The 16,270-nt window shown below is 41.3% G+C and overlaps 1 protein-coding gene across 3 annotated transcripts in view; it reads left to right on the top strand.

Moving 5' to 3' along the window:
* Window positions 1-1,532: 1,532 nt before the first annotated feature.
* LOC125464520 (rab effector Noc2-like) overlaps window positions 1,533-16,270 on the top strand; it is a 201,205-nt gene continuing 186,467 nt past the window's right edge. The window contains exon 1 of one of the 3 annotated variants that reach the window (XM_048556971.2): window positions 1,533-1,786. The gene's annotated coding sequence lies outside the window, so the exon portion shown is untranslated. The remainder of the gene's footprint in view (window positions 1,787-16,270) is intronic. The other 2 variants (XM_048556973.2, XM_048556970.2) reach the window with 2 other exon arrangements.

Below are 16,270 nucleotides of genomic sequence, written 5' to 3'. Positions count from 1 at the left end.
ATCCAAAGAGTAGAGAGTACTTATATGCAAAACTGGCAGGGTGGCTGTCCTTCACAAAGCTGGACATGAACCATGTAGACCTGCAATTGTGGTTAAATGGGACTTCCCAGAAGTATGCTACAATTAATAACCATGGGTGGGGAGCAGGGATTGAGAGAGTGCTCACAGCCTGAAAGGATGGTGAAGGCAGAAACTCTTAATTTTAAAAAATGTTTAGAGTTACAACATTTAAAAGACATTTGGATAGATACATGAATAGGAAAGGTTTAGAAGGATATGAGCCAATTGCCGGCAAATGGGGATTGATATAGTTTGGGAAACTTCGTCAGCACAGACAAGTTGGACCAAAGAGTCTGTATGATTCTATATATATTTGAATTTCCATTACTTACAAGGCAATGGCTCAAGCGCTAAAATGTGGGATTTAGTTGACAAATCTGGCTGACAGACATGTTGGGTTGAACAACTTTCCTCTGTTTTGTAAACTTGCAAAGTCTTCCAACAGTGGCTTTCAAATCTATCACTTCTAACACCTAGGCCAATGACAACAGACCTATCCCTTCCCCATCTACACTCACCTCTACAGGCTCCATCCCCGCCCCTTTAACTTGTCTGTCTCCTCTCCACCTATCTTCTCCTCTATCCATCTTTGATCCACCCTCTCCCCCTCCCCCTCCCCCTTTTCTGATGAAGGGTCGAGGCCAAAACGTCAGCTTTTGTGCTCCTAAGATGCTGCTTGGCCTGCTGTGTTCATCCAGCTCCACACTTTGTTATCTTGGGAACTACTACTGTTTGCAAGTTCCTGTTGCCAACCTTGCCTTGGAAGATATTTGTCAGTACATAATTAAAAAACATGAAACTCTTTCCATTAACCCCTCTGTGGGTGGATTTAGACCATATGGACAACAAGCCAAGAAGGCAACTCATCACCACCACCACCATCTCAAGGGCAACAAATGTTGGCCTTCCAAGCGAGGCTTGCATTCCTAATAACGAATATGTATGAAACAAAAAAAAATTGGCCTTAAACATTTTGTTCCTGTGGATAGTTTTAGCAATGTACTTCTGACTGACCTCAGGTGGGTCTCGAGCACCTGTGGTGCGAGGATGGATCGAATGGGCGGAGCTCCGTGACAAACCTGTCACTAGGTGGCGCGCGAGGCACACGAATAACCGCCACCAACAAACAAAACTGCAAAGGTCTTGGTCCATCAAGTTAGGGGAAAAATTAAGGGACATGTTAGTACAGAACTGGTACCTGCAAATGTCTTTACACAGCAGCTGTATAATGCTATTACAACTTTAATTATTTAGTAATTCGAATCCCTTTCATCGCTTAAACACTTCGTTCCCAAATGACAGCTTTATTTTTCAAATAATCATTTTATTCGGTGCAATATAATAAGTACGGCGTCTAGATCGCTTACCATTTATCGGCCTCCCATCTGTGCCTTTTATTTGGAACGTATATAAAAAAAAGATGTTTAATAGGATCATGGAGAGAGCAGTACACGCCCTGTAAAAGGAGGATGAAAAGTTTGGTAGTGGCCAGAGAGGCGCCTCGAGCTCTCAGAGGTGGGAGAACAGGTCGGTGAAGGTGGAGCTTCATAGCCAACCTCCTCGTTTTATCCCAACCCCAGCGACAAAAATAAAACACTGAGCTCGACACTATTTATTCGGCGGGCTGTCGGTAGCTGCAGTGGTCATCGGGAAGCGGCTGGCCCGGTGGTGGGGAAAAGGAGACGTGTCACCGCGGGCTGTCGGGGCAGCCCATTCCCCAGCGGTGGTAAGTACTTCACGCGGATCTATGTTACTCGGTATTTTATTTATTTTGTTTTTCCTCCCCTCTGTGCAAGGCTGAATTCTCTCCACCCCGCTCTCCGAACGCCTCAGGAAGAAGTTCCTGCCGTCGCTAAGCTCTCACTTTTTAATACCACCCCTCCCCCCGTAGTCTCCCTGAGCGGAGGCCTGTTTGATGATGTTTGCAGTTTTGTTCTCTTCTGTTGCACCGTCCACTCTCTTTCCAAGAGAGTTAGATCCGGAAATAGTTTTCTGGGTGGAGGTTGCTGCTTCTTCCCTGGGAATTTAATCTCTTGTATAAACTTCTTTCCAGTGCCACAGCCTGCTCTGAACCAGTTTGGGAGAAATAGCATAGAGAACAAATGAAACTGATTTCTACAGATGCTGTGAGAACGAGCGGCCAAAGTGATATTCAATCCAAGTAAATCGGTCGGGGAATGCAAATGTTGAACTTGGGAAATTTCCAAACACAGGGAGTGAAGTCTGAATTGAAGGGGGCAGCAGTCAGGGTGGTCCCTGCAAGCCAGGTACGCCATGTACTCACTAGGTTACATTGATATTGAAAAAAGATGCCAGCTCCGTTCAGAGATAGTGGGAACTGCAGATGCTGGAGAATCTGAGATAACAAGGTGTAGAGCTGGATGAACACAGCAGGCCAAGCAGCCTTCCTGCTCCTCTGCTGCTTGGCCTGCTGTGTTCATCCAGCTCTACCCCTTGTTATCTCAGATTCTCCATCTGCAGTTCCCACTATCTCTGAACGGAGCTGGCATCTTTTTTCAATATCAATGTAACCTAGTGAGTACATGGCGTACCTGGCTTGCAGGCACCACCCTGAACACTTGTTTCCACCTGGTTGGTGCGCCCCCTCAATTCAAACTTCGCTGCTTGTGTTGTTTGGAAATTTCCAAGTTTAACATTTGCATTCCCTGACCGATTTACTTGGATTAAACATCACTTTTTGCAGGCTGCTCATTCTCACAGCATCTGTAGAAATCAGTTTCATTTGTTCTCCATGCTATTTCTCCCAAACTGGTCAAATAGTATCAATACAGAATTAGCATAAAGCAAAACAAAAACAATGAGACGATGCTTCTGAATTTAGAATTTTCTTCAGCATTTAACAAATGTCGGCAAAATTACTAGGAGATTTTAGCAGTGACCTTGTGCTGTAAAAAGTGATCCAGACTGTCAATCAGTTTCAATATGTAAAACTGAAACACTTAAGCGTATAAAATGTGAGGCTGGATGAACACAGCAGGCCAAGCAGCATCTCAGGAGCACAAAAGCTGACGTTTCGGGCCTAGACCCTTCATCAGAGAGGGGGATGGGGGGAGGGAACTGGAATAAATAGGGAGAGAGGGGGAGGCGGACCGAAGATGGAGAGTAAAGAAGATAGGTGGAGAGGGTGTAGGTGGGGAGGTAGGGAGGGGATAGGTCAGTCCAGGGAAGACGGACAGGTCAAGGAGGTGGGATGAGGAGGATCCCCCTCGTTCTCACACACCACCCTACCAACCTCCGGATACAACGCATTATCCTCCGACACTTCCGCCATTTACAATCCGACCCCACCACCCAAGACATTTTTCCATCCCCACCCCTGTCTGCTTTCCGGAGAGACCACTCTCTCCGTGACTCCCTTGTTCACTCCACACTGCCCTCCAACCCCACCACACCCGGCACCTTCCCCTGCAACCGCAGGAAATGCTACACTTGTCCCCACACCTCCTCCCTCACCCCCATCCCAGGCCCCAAGATGACATTCCACATTAAGCAGAGGTTCACCTGCACATCTGCCAATGTGGTATACTGCATCCACTGTACCCGGTGCGGCTTTCTCTACATTGGGGAAACCAAGCGGAGGCTTGGGGACCGCTTTGCAGAACACCTCCGCTCAGTTCGCAACAAACAACTGCACCTCCCAGTCGCAAACCATTTCCACTCCCCCTCCCATTCTCTTGATGACATGTCCATCATGGGCCTCCTGCACTGCCACAATGATGCCACCCGAAGGTTGCAGGAACAGCAACTCATATTCCGCCTGGGAACCCTGCAGCCATATGGTATCAATGTGGACTTCACCAGTTTCAAAATCTCCCCTTCCCCCACTGCATCCCTCAACCAGCCCAGTTCATCCCCTCCCCCCACTGCACCACACAACCAGCCCAGCTCTTCCCCCCCACCCACTGCATCCCAAAACCAGTCCAACCTGTCTCTGCCTCCCTAACCGGTTCTTCCTCTCACCCATCCCTTCCTCCCACCCCAAGCCGCACCCCCAGCTACCTACTAACCTCATCCCACCTCCTTGACCTGTCCGTCTTCCCTGGACTGACCTATCCCCTCCCTACCTCCCCACCTACACCCTCTCCACCTATCTTCTTTACTCTCCATCTTCGGTCCGCCTCCCCCTCTCTCCCTATTTATTCCAGTTCCCTCCCCCCATCCCCCTCTCTGATGAAGGGTCTAGGCCCGAAACGTCAGCTTTTGTGCTCCTGAGATGCTGCTTGGCCTGCTGTGTTCATCCAGCCTCACATTTTATTATCTTGGAATCTCCAGCATCTGCAGTTCCCATTATCTCTGACACTTAAGCGTATACCTGTTTTGAAGTTAAAGCAATTGCCTTATTTGCTAAAGGTGCCAGTTGAAACCAAGGTTCATGGTTAGAAGTGTATCAGTTCTAGTGAAGTCACAGTTATGGACGTTATTTGTTCCCATTTCAGTAATTCAACCAGCTGTAAAAAAACTTCCTCCGTTATCATGGATTAGCCCAACAACTATGTTAGTGCAATACAAAAATCTCATTATTGAGAAAATTTAAGTTCATCCAAAGCCCTAATGTTCATGTCCCAGTCCCATGTAAACTATTCTGAAGAAGGGTTACTGGTCCTGAAACACTTACTCTGATTTGTCTCCACAGATACCACTAAACAATGCTAGTTTTTCCAGCAATTTCTGTTTTTGTTCCACACCAATCCTGTTATAATTTTGGGAGGTTTCTGCTCCATTGTTGTCACTGTAATAGTTTTCCTGTAGGTGCACACCTTTTTAAAGGAAGTTGTATCTTTTCAGTCTTTTTCAGTGACCTTGTTGACTTTGGTTGTCTCAAAAATAGTGTATAAGTGAATTGGCATAAATATTGCAGCAAAGTTGTTTTAGGTGCCTTCAAACCTTGTTGTTAAGCAGAACGTGATGCCTCCTGCTATCAAGAATTTCTAACTTTTATTCCTATCTCTGTATAAACATGTCTACAATTGAGATTCCTAATGAATATATAGAAGTTAGTGAAGCTGGCCACAAAGCCAAATACATCAATGCAGGCCCACATGAACCACTTTTGAATTCTCCTCAAATGACCAGCTATCATTTAATCTTTTTATTTATTTAGTTTCTCCTTTAAATGCATGCATCATGCTCCATTACTGTTTATGGTACCAAATTCCCCAATCTAACCACTCTCCCAAGTGAATACGTTCCTTGTGAATTCCCTATTGGATTCATGAGTGAAATGCCATCACTTTCAGAAGTGAATGGTGAGAATTGTATAAACCTGGTATAATAGTCTAGAAGTGTGTCTGAACCTTTCCTTACTCTTCTATTCCACAATTCCTTTTACAAGGGTTTAATCTATGAAATATGTATGGTTGTAAAAATACAGTTGGTGCAATATTTTTCTCATCTGTTTGCTCTGTTGACAATGTCAGTGCACTATCACTCCTATCGTTCAGATATCTGGAATGTTACATATACGTAACATTTATTGAGAGTTTGTATTTTGAATTGAGCAAGTAACGTATGAATTTTTTGTCTGAAGTTAATAGCTAACTGTTAAGTATTTGTATAGTCATGGTGATTTCTTTTAAACCAGTTTGGGGGCTACTTTGGCAGCCTGATATGTTTTTGTTTGGTTTAGGATTTAATGACCTAGTAAGATAGACAATTACACCTCAAGGTTTCTGTTAGAAATTTTTAGACTTAGTATGCTTTAAGCTTAAAAGGAAACAACCTTTTATTCTGAACCTACCAGATGTTCCAGTCCAGGAGTTAAAAATCACAGTTACCTTAAACCTAATGGAGGTGTTAGAGAGAAGGACGCTACTATGTATGTGTGATGTTGCTGGGCACTGACAAATAGTGTTTTGTTTTAAATCTTGTAAAGGCTTATTTTGGAGTTAGTGAGATTTTACTTTTACTGTGATTTGAAACTCTTTGGATATGTGCATAAGTGAGTGTATTGGAATATTCTATTTTATCTTCATTTCTTTTGCTTAATAAACATCTGTTTTATTGTTGAAACAATATCTGCAACAATGCCTGTTGCTGAAATGCAACCATTGAATCTCTTTTAAAAACAAAACACAATCTATTTGGCCAGATTTCATTCTGAGATCTGACTTGTCTAGGAACAAGATCAGCTGGGATCATAATGCATAAATCTAGATGATAATTTAATCATCCCTTTCTTTTCAAATTGTAAAGAATCCAAATGCAATGGGCAGAGTCTTATTGGGAGGCTGAGCAATGTTGGCTAAGGCAAGATGTAGGGCAGAATCAGATGTGAAGCCCATCTCCATTTGAGAGCAACTTGTGCCATTACGTGATCCTTGGTGCTTTTTAGAAGTGGTGCAGTGAGAAGTTGCAGTTTAGAGTCAGATGTACAGTATGGAAGCAGAATATTTGGTCCAATTTATCTATGCTGACCAGATATCCAAAATCAATCTAGTCCCACTTGCCCCAATAGCAGGAAGACCAGAATTGAACACAGTATTCCAAAAGTGACCTAACCGATGTCCTGTACGTTCGCAACATGACCACCTAACTCCTGTACTCAATGCACTGTCCAATAAAGGCAAGCATACCAAACACCTTCACTATCCTATCTATCCATGACTCCACTTTCAAGGAACTATGAACCTGCACTCCATGTTCTCTTTGTTCAGCAATGCTCCTTGGGACCTTAATGTTAAGTGTACAAGTCTTACCCTGCTTTGCCTTTCAAAAATGCAGCACCTCACATTTATCTAAATTAAACTCCATTTGCCACTCCTCAGCTCATTGGCCCATCAGATCAAGATTGTGTTGTACTGTGTGGTAACCACCTTCACTGCCTACTACACCTCCAATTTTAGTGTCGTCAGCAAACTTAGTAACCATACCTCTTATATTCACTTATCTAAATGATTTGCATGTGACAAAAAGCAGTGGACCCAGCACGGACTCTTGTGACACACCAGTAGTCACAGGCCTCCAGTCTGCCAAGCAACCGTCCACCATTACCTCCTGTCTTCTACCTTTTGAGCCAGATCTGTAACAAAATGGCATAAGGGTGATTATTGTTACTAAGTGCATTGTTGACAGCCGAAGTTACCTGATTAAAATTCAGCATTCTGTCTTCTCAAACAAGCTAGGCATCGAGGGTAAAGAAAACAGACATTGATGGAGAAACTCAGGTCTGGGAAGAAAGTGGAGTTAATGTTTCAAGTCCAGTGACACTTCATCAGAACCGAAAGGAACTCGGAGAAACTGGTAGGAGAGGTGGACGTGTGGTGGGGGCGCGGTGGAGAGATGAAGGGGGTAGGATTTTTGGAAAGCAGGCCAGAAAAGAAGAAAAAGCTGTACAAGTGATAATGAGATGTGAGGGTAACAAAGAATGGTGTGGCAAACCACATGATTAGGAAGCATTGAGAGGGATATGGACCAAATGCTTGCAAATGGGATTTTCTTCTTTAAAAAAAAATCCCATTCACAGATAAGGGCGAGACTTTTAGGCAACACTTATTACCCATGCCTGATTGCTCGGAGGCAGTGGAGAGTCAATCACGTTTGTGTGTCTGGTGTCACACATAGGCCAGACCAGGGAAGGATGGCAGGTTCCTTCCCTAAACAACACTATTGAACCAGACGGGTTTTTCTGACCATCAGCAGATTCATGGTTATCACTAGATTCTTAATTCTGTTTTTTTCCTCCATTTGAATTCAAATTCCACTATTTGCCCTGCAGGATTGAACCCAGAATGTTATTTGATCTCTAGATTGACACTCCAGCGATAATACCACTAGGCCATTGCCTCCCCACATATCTGGTTGGCTTGAATGAGTTGAGCCAAAGGGTCTATTTCCGTGCTGTATGACTGTCGGGTGAAAGTGGATAGTCTGCGCTAAAAGCGTGTCATTATCAGGACTGGGTGTGAGGGTGGGTAACAACCATGGAAGAATGGAATCAGGTTCTAAAGTTATTGAACTTGATGTTGATTCTTAGAGGCTGCAGGATCCACAAGGGGAAAATGAGATGCTGTTAATTGAGTTTACACAGTCTTGCTGGACCATTGCAGCAGGGCTGTGACAGAAATATTGTGGGAACAGTGTGGTGTATTGAAGTGGCAGGCAACTGGAAGCTTGTTTTTTTTTGTTTGTAGAGAGAATGTGGGTGTTCTGCAAAGCAGTCACCTAGCCTGCACTTCGTCTCTCCAATGTAGATGAGATCACATTGTGAACAGTGAATAGTAGACTAGATTGAATGAAATGCAGGTAGATCACTGCTAATGTGGTATACTGTATCTGCTGTTCCCGATGCGGCTCCTGTACATCGGGGAAACCAAGTGGAGGCTTGGAGACCGCTTAGTGGAACACCTACGCTCTGCTCACAACAAGCAACTGTACCTCCCAGTCGCAAACCACTTCAACTCCACCTCCCACTCCTTGGACAACATGTCCATCATGGGCTACCTCCAGTGCTACAACGATGCCACCCGAAGATTGCAGGAACAGCACCTCATATTTCACTTGGGAATGCTGTGGCCCAATGGTATCAATGCGGACTTCAAGCTTCAAAATCTCCCCTTCCCTGACCTCATCCCAAAACAAGCCCAGATCATGTCTGCCTCCCTGACCTGTCCATCCTTTCTCCCACCTCAATCCCTAGCAGCCTCATCCCCGCCTCTTTGACCTGTCCGTCTTCCTTTGACTGACCAACCCCCATCCTAACTCCCCACCTACACTCACCTTTTACTGGCTCCATCCCCACCTTATTAACCAGTCCGTCTCCTCTCCACCTATATGCTCCTTTTATCTATTTTCCATTTTCCATCCCCTCCCCCCTCCCCCACTTTTGAAGAATGGTCCAGACCCAAAACATCAGCTTTCCTGCTCCTCTGCTGCTTGGCCTGTTGTGTTCATCTAGCTGTACACCTTGTTATCCCTTTTCTCAGTCCCCATTTCAATGCCCAAGAAATCAGATCCCACCTCTGTCACGAGGCTGGGCCACGCGTTTAATAAGAACATGAGACAATGGACAGTGAAATAACCTGACTCAGTGCTCATCTGATAATTTAGAATGACTATTGTTTGGCAATGGTTGTTGGATTCTGAACAGATAGAAACAATTCCACTTGTTTTCTTCTTCCTAAAGAAATTATGCAATTAAATATATTCTGACTGCCACCTCCCTGATAGCTATCTCTGCAGCAACCCGGGCTTGAACTGGAATCATCCTGTTTTGTATGGCTCAGCGTCACATCTTAGTTTACTTTGTCAGTGTTAAATGTGTCATTATAAAAGCTATCACTTAGCTGCATGGTAGGGTTTCCATGTCACTTTCAGCATTCAATTTGTGGAAAAAATGGGAGAAGTTTAACAGCATCTGTGTTGAAAAATAGTTAACAGTTGAAGCCGATAACCTTTCATCAGGACAGCCAGATTTGTCTCATGGTTACTGCATCATATCTTTTAAACTGTGCTTCTAATTAAGCTTGTTTCATTTCTCGCATCTGGTGCGTTTGTGTACAAAACATAGTGACACAAACATTGCTAGTTAATGAGCGTAAAGTCCATCAAAATTGACTCCTACCATCCTGGCCCTTGTACACTACAATGATGTAATTTATTGATTTTAAGCATGGCAATCAATTTCTATTTTCTAGCCGATTTTTTTTTTTAAGGTCCATACATGAAGTAAGGAGAACCTTACTGGTGGAAAGCCATGGGACCCATCAGTCCCAAGCCACTTATTCTTTCGACCTTTTATCTGTTTTTTTTTCATCAGTGTATAGAAAACTGAGTGTCATTGATTAATAAGAAGCTTTTATAAAATCTTTGTGGAGTCGAGCAGAGAAGGAAATGTGCAGATTGCCAGAACGTATTCTGTATGTTGAAGCCTTTTTTGGCAATTATATTTAAAACAAAAAGCTCTTGTGTTCGTGTCACATGAACAAATAAAACATGAAAAGCGTGTTGGCTTTTATTCCCCAGACTGCTTTTTGACAAATTGGCAATATTGTAAACGTACAAGGACAGATTTTTGGTGGCTCAGTCTTCTGAAGGTTGTTAATATGATTGGCTCATGAATAGTTATTTTAACTGATCCATTTGGCCTATTAGGACACACCACCTGGGACACTTGGTTCAGAGGTCGGGACATTACAACTGTGTCACGGTACCCTTTCTTGTTGACACCTTAATGTTAACAGGTAGGGATGGCAACAGTTAACAGCATTCATTCATTGAGTTCTGAGATTACATAAGAATAACATTTCTATTGTCTGGAAAATAGATTTAAGTTTGGCAAATATGACATTGAAAAGAACAGCTTATTTATCTGTTCAAGCTGGACTAATGTTAGTCAGCTATTGACATAAAAGTACGAAGATAAATTGATATGATCTGTTGTTTTTGTTCGTCCAGCACTCGTAATCTTTGCACGATTCCACAAAATCATTGGTAAATAAGATATGAGTCCAAGGAACATCCCTTTGTCACATTATTGCAGCTACATTTTGTCTGGATACCTTCAGAAAAAAACTTGTAAATCTCAAGGCAACATAAAGTTGGTGAGACTTGACCTCTTTCTGTGGTGTAATGACTCATGTCTGCTATCACTGGTCCCTGGTCTTCATTCACACTTTGTCACTTTTATTCCCAGGAATAAAAGTATTTTCAGGCATAATGAACAAGAAAATTGACCCTATTGAACCTTCCAGCATTTTTTTACATTTTGATTGTTATATCATAATTATAACTAAGTTTTTAGCAAGTTTAGTTTTCCTCAACTACAAGCCATGTAGACAAGGTCCTTTTTCCCAGGCTGGGGAAGACCAAAACTAGAGAGCATAGTTTTAAGGTGAGAGGGGAAAGATTTTAAAAGGGACCTAAGGGGCAACTTTTTCATGCAGAGGGTGGTGTGTGTATGGAATGCACTGCCAGAAGAAGTGGTGGAGGTTGGTAAATTTGCAACATATAAAAGGCATCTGGATGGGTCTGTGAATAGGAAGGATTTAGTGGGATATGGGGCAAATGGGACTAGATTTATTTGGGACATCTAGTTGACATAGACAAGTTGGACCGAATGATCTGATTCCATGCCTACGCCTCTATAACTCCAATATTGTAATTATATTAGTTCCACTTGTTAACCTGTTGAGACTGTCCTTTTATTTCTTCAGTTCTTTTCAGTGTGCCATGAAAGAAAAAAGAATGACCTTTGATAGACAGGCAAACCTGCTAGTTTTTGTTGCCACAAAAGAACATCTTAACAGTCATAGACTACATGGCAGATTTCCCATCCATTTCCTGACTGTAGGTAATTTGCTTTGTTTCAATGTGAATGTGTCTCATTTCTTGGTCATGTGCCGTGCTTTACTCAAACTAAAGTAGGAGGCATGCAATCATTGTGCTATAAGAGCAATGTTTAACATCTTGCTGAGTTGGTGTTCAAGGATACACTGGTGTTGCAAATATTCTGAAGTCGGATGTCAGCCCTTCCAACTCCATTTCAATTTAGCTCTTTCTCCCTCCTTTCCCTCCTCCCCCTTCCCCGGTGTTATAGCATTGTCCTTAAACGGCTCTATGTAAATTGAACAATTGGAAATGTGAGTGATTTATTGCTGATGGTTAACAGATGTAAACTACCACTGATTTGGTGGTGGGCAAAACAGTTCAGATGTGTGTGATATGTACAAAAGAAATAGAAAGTCAATGGTAGAAAGATTAGCCAGGACTCAGATTGTACTTTGGAAGTATCCTTATATCTGGACCAGAAGACCTTGCTTCAAGCCCCACCTCCTCCAGAGATGTATAACAGCACCTCTGAACAGGTTGATTAAGGTCACTTGTCAATGGCAGAATTACCTGGTCTTTTAATGTACCCACATATCTTCATGTTGTAATAATGAACATGTCTGTATTTCCTGATAAAGCCAGGGCTGAGACTGCATTAGAAGAGCATGCCTAATTGTTTAGCAAGTGGAATCTGAATGGTAGAGGTGTTGCTGTTGGCAATGCATCAATTAATGATCAAAAACAAAAATTTCTGGAGAATCTCAGCAGATCTGGCACATCTGAAGAGAAAATGGAGTTAACATTTCAAGTCCTGTGTCTGAAGAATGGTTTCTGAACCCAAAACAATTGTTTTCTCTGTCCAGATGCTGCCAGACCTGAGATTCTCCAGAAATCTTTGGCAGTTTCTGGTTTTGTTTTAGATCTTGTTTTTAATAATGATTGGCCATTAACTGCCAGGCTTTAAATTTTAAACCAGGCAATACAACCCTGATCAGGGCATGGCTTGAGAAATGAACTGGCTGTCACCTATTTTGTTAAGGTGAAACAGATGCAGTGCTTCTACATGTTCTTTCTGCCTGCAGAAGACTGGGTTCTGTATATTAATACATGTCACTTCCAGTACATACAAGTATGTAACACTGAGCTTGACTGACAATCCAAAATTGGTTGTTAGAATAATTCTTCACATTAGAGCATATTTTTAGTTGCAGAATCATATCAGATGCTGGATGCTCTTCTGTGAATTTCACAAGTGGGGCTGGTTTGATGTGTCAGCACTGTGCTTGTTGCAAACAACTAGAGGGATACTTTATTTGATATGATCTACAGGTCTTTGAGACATGCAGCCTACATACCAAGCATATGTGTTCTGAGGAGTACATGAAGCTTCAAAGAGATTGTTTTATCAGTACTGGAATTCTGTAGTACCAAATGACTAGATGTAAAGTAACTTGCATTGTTGTCTTTTACCCTCCCTCTGCTTCATTCCAAACTGCAAGGAAACAGTCATGATTCCTTTCCTTCAAGGCTGACATCATATTGTATTAATGTTCTGTACCATACCCAGCACACTTTATCTTTTAGTTTCTTCTCACCACTAATTCTACTTTTTGATTACTATCCTTTGCACTTCATTGTTCTTTTTACTTCTAAACTTTGCCAAGTTAAAAAAAACTGCATATAATTAGAAGAAATGTTGCTCTCAGGACAAGGATAAAGATCAAGCTAAAAGTCATTTTAATGAAGTGAGATGTTTATATGTATATCCTTGTGGTTCTGTAGTACATTAGCCATCACAGAGTGCTGTAATATTGTCAGGTGTAATTGAAGGACTTGACTAAAACAAGTGTTGTCAAAATGTAGGGTGAAATCATATTTGTGGTGCAATTTTTTTAAACTGTAATGGTCAAAGCATTATTTTTATGCACTTACTCTAACTGCATTCTATATTTCTTCTTTTATAATCAGTTACTGAGCCAAACAAGGGTTGATATACCCTTTGGAGAGAATGCTTTTAGAAATACTGTATCTTTCGGAAAATATTCAAAAAATTTTTTTATAGAGTTAGCACTTCATGCTTGTTGATTAGAATTTGGAATCATAATTGTTCTACAGGCCAGATTTTTTTCAAAACTATTATATTACAATTTGAAGAATAGTAATATTAAATAAAATTTAGTGAGCAGGAGAGGATGAATAAATGGTTTAATTTGGTATAGTTTGTCTCTAGATTGACATTCAGATATGCCACACAAGTGAAAAGCGTTTTTTTTTCCCCGCTATATACCATGAACACAAAGTGTATGAATAAATATCTCTAAACTGTAGAATATCAATCTGACTTTTATGTTTTTAAACAAAACTTCAGTTGTGTTGGGCTTTTTGAAGGGTTTCTTGCTAAGAAGCCTAGTGAGATCTCTTCCATATTTAATCAAACTCCCTCAATCAATATCTATATACCCTGCCGCATGACACCCTGCATGCCTTATTTCTACATCAATCTTGTCATGTTCCATTCCTAGAATAATTCATCGCTTAATGGATATCCATCAAAAGACCAATATTCCTGGTGGTCCCACTGTATTTAAAAGGTTACATGACCCAGATGAGTACTGACATTTGTAGTTGTATTTAATTCAAAATATTTTTGGGTTGGAAGGGAAAAACTGGGTTATGAGTGTCATAACCAGGTGAGTGATTTAATCTATACAATTAAAGCTAACTAAAAATTGTAAAAGGCCTGTAAGTGGGGTTTAGTTTTTGAATTGAAATGGCAGGATTATTAAATAATGGTGAAAATGTGCAATAGATTGATTTGACTGCAAATATAAACAGTTGTTTAGCAGAAATAGTTGCCTCAATGCTAGTTGTGCCTCTGTCATAAATAGGATAAAAACAAAAGTGTTGAAAACATGAATTGTTTGAGTCTGCAGTTAAATGAATTTCCACTTTTCTTTCAAGTATACCAGTGATGAAGAAATTCTCATTTTTGTCCATCAAAATTTTTCCAAAAGAACTGGTACCTAAAATATTAAGTATATAGTTAAACCCTATCAGTTACCAGATGTTTCTAACATTTCCTTTTTAAATTTTTTTTTCTTGTCATTATAGGACTTCATCATTGTGCATTAATTGTAGCTGATAGATTCTGATAGGTAAATGGCTGATTGCATTTCTGTTTCCAATTTCTCGGCCCTAGGAAGAATGACTGACTAATTCCCAATTTTACTTGATAGTTGAAAATGGAATTGCATGTATTTTTAAAGAAAATGACCTCCTCAGCAGGGCAGTACGATGCAGTAGAGCTGCATGTTTTCATGATTCACACATAACAAAACACATCAATGATGGTGCTATTTCTTTCATGCAAGGTTAATGGTGTCACTTGAATTCAGTTTTGGTCTGTTGACATTGTCATAAGCATTTGATTTTTAACTCTTTTTCAACTACACAATCTCCCTTTATAAACCTATAGTTCACAGATTTCTGAATTAAGATTGTTTGCCCAACTACTTAGAGCTTTCAGGCAATGTATTATTGGGGGGTAAATCAAGTCTGACTAGTACTAAAATGTATTTTGACTTTTACCAATAAATTTAATACTGTTTTGCAAGTTACCCATTCTCCTACTGGGTGGAGATACAAAGTACCATATTGCTAAGACTCTCACTCTCACTCTCACTCTCACTCTCACTCTCACTCTCACTCTCACTCTCACTCTCACTCTCACTCTCACTCTCACTACAACACACCCAAAGGTGCTTCAGAAGAACTTTGACATAAAATTGAATGCTGAAATACATAATGCAGTATTGGGGCAGAAGGCCAAAAGCTTGGATGAAGTGATGGGTTTCAAGGAGGATTTTAAAAGAGGAAGGAGTGTAGAGAAATTTGGAAAGGGAATTCAAGAGCCTAGGGCCAAGGCAACTGAACATTCACCAAAAGGTGAAGTGATTAAAATCAGTGATGTTGAAGAAGGCAAATTAGATGAACGTAGAAATTTTGGATGTCTGTGAGATGAGAGGAGTTGAGATAGGGAGGTTCATAACCATGTATGGAAATGAAAAGAATAACAAGAATTTTCAACTCGGTGATTCTTGATTGGGAACTAATGTAGATTAATGAGCATTTGGATTTATGGGTGAATGGGACTTGGTGTGAGTAAAGCTAGAGGGTGCAGAGTTTTGAACGTTTAAGTTTAGACAAAGTAGGATGTGGAAACTTGGTGAGGAGTGTGTTAGAATAGGCAAATTTGGAGGAAACTAAGGCATGAGATAAGGGGCAAGGCAGCAAGCAGGCCGAGGCAAGTGTTATCAGAGATAATGGGAACTGCAGATGCTGGAGAATCCAAGATTACAAAGTTTGGAGCTGGATAAACACAGCAGGCCAAGCAGCATCTCAGGAGCACAAAAGCTGACGTTTCAGGCCTAGACCCTTCATCAGAGAGCTCTCTGAAGGGTTTAGGCCCGAAACATCAGCTTTTGTGCTCCTGAGATGTTGCTTGGCCTGCTGTATTCATCCAGCTCCAAACTTTGAGGCAAGTGTTATGATGGGAATAGAGCAGAGGTAGAAAAAGACAGTCCTAGTAATGAGACAGATATCTAGATACATGCTTATCTTGGTGTCTGATATGTTATCAAGATTACCCATGGTCTGGCTCAGCCTGGGAGAGCTGCCTGAGAGAGGATTAGAGCTGGTAAGTGGAGAATGGATTTGGTAGTAAGAACATGATGTTGAAGCAGGCAACAAAGACTTAAGTCTTTGGACTGTTTTGTTGGAGGAAATATCTGTAATTTTTAGTAGTGGTACACACTTGAAAACTCAATTCCCTCTCTTTAGAATGCTGGAATTGTCATTTTTAAACCATATAGTGTGGCAATTCAGGCAGGCTGCTGAATCCATCTTGTTTAGTGACCCTTGTTGA

The sequence above is a fragment of the Stegostoma tigrinum genome, chromosome 27 (genome assembly GCF_030684315.1).
Source record: "Stegostoma tigrinum isolate sSteTig4 chromosome 27, sSteTig4.hap1, whole genome shotgun sequence".
Classification (NCBI taxonomy): domain Eukaryota; kingdom Metazoa; phylum Chordata; class Chondrichthyes; order Orectolobiformes; family Stegostomatidae; genus Stegostoma; species Stegostoma tigrinum.
The sequence above is the reverse complement of the archived record's forward strand: the minus strand, read 5'-3'. Positions and strand labels throughout refer to the sequence as shown.